At 38.5% G+C, this 11,188-nt stretch overlaps 1 non-coding gene across 1 annotated transcript; it reads left to right on the forward strand.

Moving 5' to 3' along the window:
* The first annotated feature begins 5,721 nt into the window (after positions 1–5,721).
* LOC127222900 (U6 spliceosomal RNA) lies at positions 5,722–5,830 on the forward strand. The gene has a single exon (XR_007834583.1). It is a non-coding gene; the product is annotated as a U6 spliceosomal RNA (small nuclear RNA).
* Positions 5,831–11,188: the final 5,358 nt, after the last annotated feature.

Genomic DNA, 11,188 nt, shown 5'->3' on the forward strand with positions numbered 1-11,188 from the left:
TTTATGTCTAAGTCAGAAATCTGAGTTCATGATTTTGGCACCCTCCTCCTGAATTTTGCAAAAGTTGCAGTTTATGTGCTGTTTGCCTTAATTAGGACTGACTTTGTCCTCTGGGCTCTCTGGCTAGCTATCCCTGGTGACTCAGGTGCTACCAGATATTTTGAACGAGCAAGAGCACAATTGACTTCCCTAGGCTTGGCTAAACTATAAAGATATACGAAGGTTCCATCTGGACCTTGTCCCTACAAATGGTGTGGGGGAACGAGCCCTAAAGCAAGATCTAAGAGATCCGCATTCTACTGACTGCCATTTAGACTTTACTTCATTAGCAGATGAGGGACGGTTGCCATGACAGTGCCACCAATGGGAACTTTGGGCATCCTTAATAAACAAAAGCACCCACATCGAAAATGTTAACTAAGCCTGACACCCTGCCCATTATGCTCTCTGTCCTTCCAACGATGCCTCTTTGGATTGAAACTGAGCTTGAACACTCTTGGCTCTTCATTCTGTATGTAACAGTTGTATTGTATAATTGATTCTAAATTAAATACGTGAATGAGGACACAGCTACCTTATTTATCAAAGTGTTCTTAAGTTTATAGTTGGAAAGCTGGGGGTTGTGGATACATGGTCCATAACCTGCGAGTAATCACAACTATTCAGTTATCCAGGATGCAAGTTTTCATTCTAAGACCAATGAGAAGGGCTTATTATTTTTCTTCATTAAAAACAATAATCTTTGGGTATATAGGATAAAGCAGCATGTAAATAAAGATTATAGACTATGAATATTTCAAACACATCTTAACTTACCCTAACTAAGATTTGACTCTTTACATGTATTTTGCTAAGAAATTTGAAAAGGAGGTTTTCATTCCCAACAATTTCTCTAAAGACTTTTCCGGGATCACCTACAAAGAAAACCATAAATAGCCACTCTTCTTCTGAAGTTAAGTTCAAACCTTTATATTCTTGTTTTGTTTTGTTTTTCACAATGAAATGAGAAAGAAATAATGGTCTTTTTTTTTTTAATTCTTCCAGGCCCAGATGATTTATTAATGTACAATAAGCTGAGAGCATACAGAAAGCCTTTATGCTGCTCACTCCCGTAATAAACCAAGTAACTAATGTTACGTTGTCAGTTCAGTTTCCTCTGATGAAGTAAGTATTCATGTAGGCTTGTCATCTCAGCATTTCAGAAAGAAAGTGCAAGGAGGGCGCGGCCCCCTCCCTCTGGTTCCACCAGCAGTGGCTTCACACCGCTTCCAAAACACTCTGCACCCTGAAATCCAACAGTAATCACTCTGTAAGGGGCTCTGCCTAAGGAAAGGAACAGGCCTCGCTCTGTTTGTTATCTCAGTCCCTGACTTGCCTTCTCAAACATGTTCAATACATTGTGTATGAATAAATGGCTCCTGGCCCGTTCCTCTTGTATTCACATATTAATAGAAGGGAAGCTGATGGATGCACAATGCCTAATGCCAGCCCTGCAATTGGTTTGAGGCAGAACAGATCTTTGTATTTTCATGTTGAAACTTCAGCTAGTAAGTTGAACCTACCAAATCTGTAAGGAAAATGTGTTGGATGTACTCTGTAGCTCGTGATGCCTGCCTGATTTATATACTTTTGATGAAGATATTGCCCTTAATACTGTAAATGTAATAAATTATTATCCTAGCCCATGGAAATGTCTAGCATGAAAGCCCAGTGATTCAGAGCACAGTGAATTCAAATTCCAGGTCAGACAACAGCTGTGTGGCCTTGATAAGTTCCTTTGTGTAATCCTCAGATTCACCTCTATAAAATAAACAATGATATCTACCTCAGAGTTGTAAGGAGGAAGCCAAACAATACATATAAAACAAACACACAGATCAAGGTCTGCCCCATGGTAAACAGTGCAGCAATAATTTAAACTGCTTTGCAGGAATTTGTTTAATCAATTAAACAAAAACAGATGATATATATATATATATATATATGCATGCATACATATGTTTATTTTTAAGCATAACTGAATAGACACACATGCATATTTTAACATATGTGTTACATATTTGATATATATTACACAGTTATATATTGAATATATATGTTTATATATACATATATCACAGAGGGGAAATTTGAGGGAAATGTACAATGAAATATTAGGATGATAGTTCTAGAAAGTGAAACTTTGTTTCAACCTACATTCAACTATATCTTCTACAATGAGCATGAAAGACATTTGTGTGAAACAGATTTGTATTTTTAACATTATTATTGACTCCTCTCTATCTATGTAAAATCTTATTCTTTTGGTGCAAACACTAAAATCATTTCATACGTGAGCTACCGATGATGTCAAACTAACACCATTTTTTCCCAAAATCATTGTGTCAGGTTTTGTTTTTAATTCATTCTTTCACATTTACTTAGTCTATTGAACATTGGCCACGTGATTGACACTGTTCTCTGTGCTTTATAAATATTCACACTCACCTAAGGAAGAATGCTAATGTATTATATTATATGTGGAGGAAATAGTTAAATGTGAAGATAGAAGATGCCTAGGATTGTTTTAAAACTAACTTTTATCTGGGAAAACAAGGCCAATGAAACTACAGGGCAAACAGGAAGTTCCTAGGGTTTGTTTTATTCATATATTCACAAGAGCCACCAAAATGGCTAACATGAGTAATATTCCACTAAAAATAAGTGATCACTTTCTAACCAAAGTGGACATGGTTTTATAAAGCATAATTTTACAAAGAAATCACTAATATTTTTTTCTTTTTAACTGAAACTGTGCATTGGTGCCTATCAGTGAACTTCAAGTGTGTAATCTTCAATGTATGTTATAAGATTGAGAATCTTCCTCATTATCTCCCCATCATACTCTTCTCTGCATACAAGGGCCCGTGAAGCCAGCAGGCAGACTCCATAGTTGCGGAGGTCACAGAGGGGGCACAGCAGTGTGTAATACTTAAGCTAGTAGTCAACATGATATACCTTCAGAATCAGTATAATCACCCTGAATAACACAGAAACATCATGGTAATATACAACAGACTATCATTTTTCCATACTTTTCCTTATGTGGCTCTGATGACCATAACTCAACAACAAACGTGTCATAGAACCTTCCAAGAGAGGGAATATTGTCAGTGGGCTCACATACATCCGTTCTGGGATCAGATAGTGTTTTTCTAATATAAATCTAGATACATTCACAACCATATTTGCTTCATGCATAAAAACAGCTATTCTCAAACAGCAGTGCTTCAGAGACTAACCATGCCAAATGTGTCCCTTCTGTTCCTTGGGTGTTTAGCAATAGAAAGGAAGCCTTAGCACATGCAGGGAGAATCTTCTTACACAGAGGCAGCGTCACTCATGATCCTTGGCTGGATGTTGCAGGGAAACCACTGTGACAAAGGCCAGTGGCTTGAGATCAACCTGGGAAAAACTGATTACTTTCCCACCTGCTCTGCTACTCACTGTACAACTGTGATGCACAGTGATGAGTTTGTGCTTGAAGCCATAACGTAAAGCACCAGCATCCTGAGCTGCCCTGATTCTCCCATCTGACTGCCTGTGTTGACCTCAACAGGAGCCCAGCACGGGCAGCAGCTAATGGTTTTCGAGGTAACTGCCTTCACACAAAGAGATCAGACAGCAGAGAAGCATTTAGCCATCTGCTCCTATGGCTAAAACAAGAGATTTCCCATCTTCATGGGGGTGGAATGAGCAGAACACTCTAGGAAAAAAAAAATGTTGCTATGTTCTTTAGAAATGTCCTGTGTGTGTGCAAAACAGTATCCCAAAGCTTAAAGTCCTGAAAAGGGACAGGGCACAGAACACAAGAGGAACAATAAATAGAAAATAAAGGTAGAAAGGGTGTTTAAACTTCACTATAATCTCCACCCAATCCCACCCACTGACAAGGAAACAAAGACCTAGGAAACTACTCCAGTTTGGTGAATTTCAAGGAGATCTAGAGGTAGAAGCCTATCTAATTCTCATACTAGGACCCAGCCTTCAGGTTTTGGACTCAGTGTCCGCTGCCACTGCAAAAGGCTGCCTCACAGTGGAGAGCAAAAATGTGACATGGTCATCTATGTGCCTCAGGAAATCTGATAGCTCCATGTGTAATGTAGATTAAAAGACCAACCTCAGCACCAGCTAGAATAGCAGAGCCAAGGGTTTGGTCACTAAAGGGATAGAGTAAAGGAAGGTGCAAGAGGTTAAAGTCATCCTTATCTACAGGCTCCATAAAGGCAGAGCTGGTGGTGCTGCAATCCCCACTAGTATGCCTAATGCATAAGGAAGATGCAGCCATGGTTTACTAAGCAAACAAGTGAACAGAGGAAGAATAAAAGATAGGAGGCATTCAGTGACTGATGAGTAAAAAGAAGAGAGAGAGACAAAAAGTGCCACAAAATCTGTGAGTTACATGAAAGAACGTTATAGAAATTGGTGGTTGGAGCTAAGAGAAGAAGTAGGGTGTTGAGTGGCATCCAGGGTGGACTTGGAAGAGGCTTTCTGGAATTACTGATAGAACCCCTAGACCAATTGAGAACACCACAGAGCACAGAAATAGAATAGAGGCTTGAGGGTTCAGTGGGGCTTCCCCCATGGCTAGAGCTGGGTACATGGTGCAGGTTTGTAGGCTCACAGTTTCACACACCTGAGTGTTTAAAAATGAAGAAGGGGAATTTAAGACCCGCGTTCAATGTCGGTGTAAAGACCCAAATATATATATACAGTAACAGGAACCGAATTTAGGCTTTCCTGAACATATCCAAAACTTTACAATCAGAAAGGCTTCTTAGAGATAAAACAAACTTTCAAAAGAGCATCCTGTGGCGTTATTTTAGTAGCTGTTTAAGTTTGTTATTTCGTGTTAAAGAAATATTTTGATTTTGAAGTACATTCCAAATTGAAGGAGGAAGGCCTTGTAATCTTTTTAGTGCATGAACCAGAGAGCAGATAAGCCCTAGTGCCCCAGCCAGGTAGGAAAGGCAGCACCGGAAAACAGCGTTTCTGCAGGAGCCCCAGGGAACAGTCACCACCCGCATCTGCTCTTGACCTTGGCAACCTCCTCAGAGGTATCCCACCGCTTTTCTGTTCCTTCCATCCACCTGGACTACCAAACAGCCAGATCTTTAAAAGGAACATCTCATATTCTGTCTCTAATGCAGAAGATCTCCAAGGCGCAAATACCAAGATTCATAGACAGAGCTGAGCATGATCTTGGAGATGAGCTAGCTAAATCTCCTGGAGGGAACTGAGAGCCAAGTGCAAGCTCCAAGGACAGCAGAACAGTGGGGTTCTCAGCCAGGGCTGCTGTTCTCAGCTCTGCTGCTGGAAATGAAGCTGGGTGTGAACACAGGCTTCCCACCATGGGAGATCATCAGGGAGGACAACATATGGCCACTCAGCTTGCGGATTCAAAAGGCAATATGATTGCAAATGAAACGTGGAACCTGGAGAAGTGCTATCCAAGGAAGCGTGGAGGAATGGGTATGATACTCGCAGACACAGGATGAGGAATTCCGCGGTACCCTGCTCCTTCAAAGAGTTGGGGATAACCACTCTCCTGGAAGCTACATTTTTTCTAATGGCATTAGTAGACTCTCATCAACGAGGCAAGTACAAGTTTGGGAATAATGGGGACCATGAAGTAAGATCATAAATATTACCCAAAGACTATGCTTATCATAAGAAACAACATTGTACCCTCTTCAGTAACACATGCACTAAAATTGTCACAATACAGAGAAGAATGGCATAGCCCCTGAGCAAGGATAACACACAAATTCATAAAGCATTCTATATAAAATAAAAAAGAATAGCAATATTAATTTGCTGCAAACTGAATTCATAAATGTATGCTTTATAAAGATACTTAGCCAACTTTGAACTTTTTTCTGCTTGCTCACTGACTTCTCTACCCTTGTCCAGTTTAAAAACCAACCTATACATTTGCTTGCTTACTATTTACTCAGTAAACATGTACAGTTTATTATATTTGACTATAGGTCATAAAATTAAATGAAAACATCAACAAATAATTTTTCCTGCTCAAATGAATTCAGCTCATTTCAACTTTTATTGTTTCTTTTCCTAAAAAGAATTGTACTTTCATAGTAGAAACCATTTTCATTCTTCTGGAACTATCTGTTTTTGAGCAAAACGGAGGGGAAGTGGGGGATGAAGTTTCCCTGACACGTCACTGGCATTTCATATACATCCATCCTTAAACAAAGTGAGAATTTATAATCTATCCTTTAGGAATATCTGAACATAATTTGAAAATCGTGGCTTCTAACAGGAATGGTTGATAACATATTTATTTGCTCTTTTCATTACAAGTTGGAGTTCAGCTTTATTCGATGCTTGTGTTCTCAACTTGGTCTCCCCAGGCTTCCTCTATGCCAACCGCTTTCACCACTGAACTAACCAGTGGATGGTGATGTCACACGACCCATTCTCAACTTCATCTTTAGTTTGGTCAGTAGCTAATATTTCTGCATTGTTTGCAAAGAAGAGAAAGAGGAAGAACAAGGAGGAGAAGGGAAAAAAGAAGAAGGAGAAAAGCTAAGTGTAGCTTCCTGTAGACCAAGTCCCTGGGGAATTGTGTGAACTCTGAGGAGGAGAAAAGGGTTAATTGTTAACAGTTCCGTGCATGTGTCACTTACAGCTCACCACTGGATTCTCTCAGGCTAACACCCTTTCAGCGGTAGCATTTAGCACATTGAGACCAGACTGGTTTTTTTTTTTTTTTTTTTTTTTTTTTATTGCAGACTTCAATAAGACATGTGCTGAGTTTAAAGAACGACATCTTTAAGATTTATCCATGTGTCCCAGAATAAGAGTTCAGTAATTCCTTTAATCCATGTCGTCATCTGCCTTGACTTTATGCTTTGTGGTACTCTCTTAACATCACACCTTATTTTAACAATTATCGTAACGCATAACCCAAGCAGTGCTAACAAGATCTCTGGTCTAGCCCTTAAGAGGAGGCACTGCTACATCTATACTATTCTTTCGGATTAGATCAAAAGAATAAACTGTGTGTATCCGAACTGTTTTCAATAACTATCTCTGCAGTCCACCTTTAAAGGCTCTCTGACAATAAACCAAAGGGACTAATTGAATAAGTTGTCTTAAAATAAATTAATATTCAAATATTCATTTAGCACTAGTTGAAGCACTGGGCATAAACCTGCAAATGCACAGCAAAAATAATTTAAATTAATAAGCAGGATCAGTTGAAGTAAAAGCTGAGCTTCAAATAGAATTCACAGGTCCCAACTTTCTTCTGAATACTTTAAAACTGCCTCAGTTAGTGATCTGTATATGTATCCTTAAATATTACTCATTTTTTAGTGAGAATTGCCATTGATTTTCTACTTCAAAAGACATGACATAAAAGCTTCATTTCCAGAACATTCGGTGTTTGACCAACAGCATTATATTTCTTGAAATTTCACAAAATCTTCTATGTGTATATGTCTCTAGCTACTCATCAAAAGAGATTTAAGTGCCTCACTACTTGAAAAAAATGTGAGTCTTTACAATGCTGGATGTAACCTAACAGAATCATTTGCTTTTATTTCACAAGCTTGTCCCCAAACTGGGTCTCTGTGCATGATGGGATTCATCTGTCTATGAAATGATGGCTACTTCTAAAAGCACCTATTTAGTGTAATTTCATAACTCTGCATTCTCTTACAAACTATTAGTCCACTAGTCCTGAAACCAGCCACAAAAGAATAGTCATGAACTTAACATGCTAATTAGTACACACAGGAACCATTTGTATATTCCAACAGAGTCTGGGACCTTTCTGGGGGTTCAAGTATACATTATCACCCTAAAACATGGGAAGATATGCCTTGAAAAAAACAGGAGAGACTGGACTTTCAGTTTTACTGTGTATATTTATGCTCTTTTGTCTTGTGAAAAAAATAATATCCTACATAGAAAATGTTGCATGCTGCTTATAATAAATGAAAACTAGATCTCGGAGAAAGTAGAGAGATGTATGTACGTCTGAAGAATTTCTTAGTAAGTATTGTGATGAGAGGTCATATACTTCTCCCTTGATATTTCTTATAGGGCAATAAAAAAAGAAGAAAGGAGAAAGGACAAAATAGAGAGAGAATAAGAGAAAGGAAGAAAAGAGTGTTGGGTTGTCTAAATCTGTGTTTCCAAAACTTGGTGGATCATAGAACTCTTTATCCAAGTGTCTTTGAGCACTAGGGGTATGCTGTTGAGTGTTCAGTGAACAGCTCTTAAGACACAAAGAGGACCTGGTCTGCCGCTTTTAATGCAAATACCCTTTCTATAACCAACTTCAAGCTGCTGACAGGTCATTCACTGACTAGTGTAGCTTCCCCTCCTACCAATTGTGCATACCAATTTTTAAAATGAGCAAACTGAGGCCAAAATAAATGAGAGATGTTAGAAAACTGCTCTAGGATGTAGTTATTCACACTTAATGTCATCTCTGTTCTTACTTTTGAGGTCAACAGTGAATCTAAGTTGTCTACAATAAAAAATACGTCTACCTTCAGCTATATGAAGGAGAAGGATCATCCTACAGCACCCAGTGATAAGTAAGACTCTTGCCTCAGAAATGCAACTTTCTCAGTACCATCTTATCTGCTTAGCTCTTCTGCCTAGAGATATCATAATTTAGATAATGTGCCATGTTACTAATGCTTTCTAAAAAGTATCAAGAAATTCAGGTTCATTTGCTTATAAATTGTTTCAATGTATTGTCAAAAAAAAGGCAATATGGTGAACAAAAATATCAGAATGAGGCAACTCAAATCATAACATCTCTTGGATCTTGGTCTTAAATTGAGTGCCTGGTCTATAATAGATTAGAGGAAATAGTACACTTAGAGACTAAGGTCAATTAATTTTCCTTTACTTTATAATTTTGATGCTCAGGCTTTTCTCTCAAATAATCATTTATTTGATATTTCCCTAACTTCATCATAATTTCAAAGGTAATGATTTGTTGAGACACTTGCCTTTAAAAGATAAATTTATTTTACACATTTATGTGAATAATTTTTTTCATAGAAAGTCATGTTCCTTCCAAAGGTTCAAAATGAGAATATCTTTTTATCATTTTCCTTTGAGACTCATTGTCTTTTGTGACAGAGAAGTCCCTGGGAACATTTCTATAAATGGATTTGTCACTTAAATCCCAGGTGCCACCCTGACCAGCTTCCTGTGGGCTCAGATGAATCCCTGAATCTAATAACTGTAATTTGGTTACTCATAAAAGGGAATAAGAGAACAGTAATCTATGCTTTATAGGGTGGTTGGTCTCAAATTCAGAGATTTTGAGAACTGGCTGTTATGTTCATAAATTCCATCCTAACTTTTGTCCATTTTATAATATCTCCACTCTCCTACTAGAATCTTGATGGAGGGGGAAAGGACCTAGGATTCAAATTTATTTTCTTTAAACTATCTGGAGCAGGAAATCATTCAGATTCTCCTCCTGTCTCGTTAAGAATGGGTGCCAAGAATTGGCAACTGTGGACAGTTGGTGTCTTGTAAATGTAATAATGGATTTTGGTTGCCGCTGTAATTACTTCATGAACAGCATGAATACAGGGACAGTCTTAAACACAAAGACATTACAAGACTCAATAAGCCACAAACACAAGATGAAAGGAAAAGGAGCTGAACAAAAAGTGGAAGGAATTAGAGGAAGGATGGAGCTCCCTGCTGGTGGGATGTGGGGTGTTTCTGGCGGGGATACTTAAAATAACTCAAGGTGCAGAATAACCAACAACAAACATCATCTTCTACTGCCTTTCCTTGGAAGCTGCACATTGAGTTTTTCTAATGAAATCATGACAACATCTACTTTTTTAACTTAAAATTGCCCCCAATCTCCTGGTTGCCCTCTGGTTGTGCAGTGGTGGGTTCCTTTGGCTAACCACAGACATTGTATCATAACAGTTTCCTGAATGTGGCGGAACAATCCTGAATATAACAGGTGATGACTACAGGGGGACTGAGTCCTCCAAGGACTGGAATCTGATGTTGCATCTTCATTGCTCTGTCTGGGTTATTTCAACGAAGTTTCTCAAGATTCTTGTAGGTAGAATTATTTTACGAGAGAGTCTGGTGAAAAGTCTGAAAATGGTGTTACAAGAAGTAAAAATGAAACACTTGAGTAGCATTTGAGCACCCATGGAATCTCTCTCGTCAGTTGTGTCATGTAACCCTCCAGCAGTTCCTAAGTCTAAGATACATCGTTTTCATTTTATAAGTCAAGTTGGATTTCAAGAAATTGACTTATTTAGACCAGTGGAAATCTGTCAGAGAAAGATCCAGGAGTCAAATACCAAATTCTGTGACCCTTCCACTGTGCCACTGGAATCAGGTAGTCCCCCAGACCTAGGTAACTGTTAGCAAAGTTCAAGTGAATACATGACTTCTGCGTATTAAAATAGGGTTTTGACAGACGAACAAAGTAGTAGTAGACCAGGAGCAGAGTGTTCTATAATTGGATATGCTGGCTCCAGCACCTACGTGGGCAACTTATTTAACTCAGTTTCTTCATCCATACAGTGTGGACAACCCTAACACATGCTAATGTCTTTATGGTGACCAAACACAAAAAGTGATCAGCATGTAGCAAGCACTCAATAAATGTTACCTTTAAAAATATGTAAGCTTGGGCCAGCAAGATGGCTCAGCAAGTTAAAAGAGCTTGTGGTGAAAATTTGATGACCTGAATTCAAAATAAAATTGTAAGACAGTCTTAACATTATGAACCTAGGTCCCAGCTACACAGGAGTGGGGTGTGTGTGTGTGTGTGTGTGTGTGTGTGTGTGTGTGTGTGTATGTGTGTGTATTTACACAAGCTCAAGGACCTGAGTTTGGATCCCCAGTACTTGTGAAAAGAGTCAGGTTGTGAGCCCAGCACTGGTAGTACCAAGACAGGAGGATCCCTAAAGCTGGATGGCCAGTCAGTGTAGATAAACAGTATTCGAGTATTAAATGTTTAAATTATAAGATATAAAAAAACAAAATATGTATATCACCCAGTACATGAGATTTAAATTTAAACATCCAGTCTCTAAGACAACCAGTGCAAAAGTCCATGACCCCGAAATAATATAGCAATGGTTATTGATATGACCCAGTTTAATTATCATGT

Source organism: Phodopus roborovskii, unplaced genomic scaffold, assembly GCF_943737965.1.
Source record: "Phodopus roborovskii unplaced genomic scaffold, PHOROB, whole genome shotgun sequence".
Taxonomy (NCBI): domain Eukaryota; kingdom Metazoa; phylum Chordata; class Mammalia; order Rodentia; family Cricetidae; genus Phodopus; species Phodopus roborovskii.